This window comes from Triticum dicoccoides, chromosome 6A (assembly GCF_002162155.2).
Source record: "Triticum dicoccoides isolate Atlit2015 ecotype Zavitan chromosome 6A, WEW_v2.0, whole genome shotgun sequence".
NCBI lineage: Eukaryota > Viridiplantae > Streptophyta > Magnoliopsida > Poales > Poaceae > Triticum > Triticum dicoccoides.
The window spans coordinates 585,071,818-585,073,549 of record NC_041390.1 but is presented as its reverse complement, the minus strand read 5'-3'; the positions used below and the strand labels follow the sequence as shown (position 1 = coordinate 585,073,549).

Sequence of the window (1,732 nt, the reverse complement as noted above, 5' to 3'; positions counted from 1 at the left end):
GCAAGCTAGTCCCCGCTCTGGAGATGGGTCAGTGGAAGACGGCGGTGACGGCCTCGGTGAGTGCACCGGACCGGTGTGACCCAGTCCCGGTAGGTGCCTGGGATGGAGCATCCGGCATTAAATGTTAGGTTTTGATGCGATATATGTTTGATATTAGGCTCGGGCATTCGGCACCCCTGCATCAAGGGGATAGGAGTATCGACAGGTGGTTCCAAGATGGTGGCTTCAGGCTTATTGATGTATTACTTTATAAAGCCTTTGTGAATAATTAATAAAATGGATGCATGCATCGTCCAGATGCAAAGGCCGGGGTACATCCTCATTTTCAAAAAAATGACGTGAAATTTTGCTTTCCTACGCAATTCACAAATACAACTAATTTTTCATGGCAGTTTGCTCATCAAGTCTATTTCCCTTGAAACTATCTTCACACACCTCCATTACTTCAAGAGGCATTCGCCCCAAATAAACCACCCACCTTGCAGTGTCCCTCCCTCCCCCCGCTGCCGAATGCTCGGTGCGGCGGTTAGGCATCCTTAGATGAAAGAGTGGTCTTTCAGCATTGGTTGTTGTGTGTCAACAAATTCGATCATGATTGTCACTGCGAAGTTATAATCAAGGTACACGGGGTCTTACCATCTTGGGTTGCCGCCCTCCTGGCCCTGCCGACGAAGGGCTGATTCTGGTTCAAAAGATTTCAGGCAGCAAACCGAGATATTTCTTTCTTATTTGATTTCATAAAATTTACAATGTGGCAGACGTGGTAAGCAATCTTCAAATCATCCTAAATAATTTCCTAAAATTTACAATGGCGCTATATGATAAACTCGTCAGTTCAGCTGGAGCTCTTGCCACAGTTGAACTACCGAAAGCGAGAAGAAATGAACGATGAGCTGCAGCAACAGAATCAAACAACATCAGCAATTCAGCATAGTGGTAAAAAATGAACGAGTGATCTACATACTATATACTTTCAGCACAACACAATCTACAGACACTTTGTTTCACCAGGTTAAAATAATGTGTTTATCACTGCACAGACTGATGCGCTGCATTGTAACGCCCCAGATATAATTTCCATATTTGTATCCAACTCTTGCCGTCTCCGGCGCTAAGTTATATTTATTTCTCGGGTTCGGGTTTTTGTCTCCGTGTGTTGTCTTCGTTTTCATGCATCTCATACCATGTCATCTCGTGCATCGCATTTGCATACATGTTCATCTCGTGCGTTCGAGCATTTTCCCTGTTGTCCGTTTTGCATTCCGGCGCTTCGTTCTCCTCCGGTGGTCATCTCTAGCTTTCTTTCGTGTTTGGGAATTAAACATTTCCGGATTGGACCGAGACTTGCCAAGCGGCCTTGGTTTACTACCGGTAGACCGCCTGTCAGGTTTCGTATCATTTGGACTTCGTTTGATACTCCAACGGTTAACCGAGGGACCGAAAAGGCCTCGTGTGTGTTGCATCCCAACACCCCCCAAATTTGGCCCAAAACCCACCAAACTCTGCTCCATGCCCTAGAGCGTTCGATTACGATCGTGTGGGCGAAAACCGCACCTCATTTGGACTCTCCTAGCTCCACTTATGTCTATTTATAGACCCCCTCCTCCAAATCCCGGATCCCCTCGTCTCAAACCCTAGTTTAAAAAAAAAACCTCCCCGCACCGACGGACACGTCCGCCCCCAGCCGGACGCGTCCGCCGCCGCGTCCCTCGTCCAACCGCCGATCGCCACG

The 1,732-nt window shown here is 47.5% G+C and overlaps 1 protein-coding gene across 1 annotated transcript in view; it reads right to left on the bottom strand.

The window, feature by feature from the left end:
- Positions 1-993: 993 nt before the first annotated feature.
- LOC119318158 (dapper homolog 3-like) overlaps positions 994-1,732 on the bottom strand; it is a 22,676-nt gene continuing 21,937 nt past the window's right edge. Inside the window, exon 5 of the mRNA XM_037592679.1 lies at positions 994-1,049. The gene's annotated coding sequence lies outside the window, so the exon portion shown is untranslated. The remainder of the gene's footprint in view (positions 1,050-1,732) is intronic.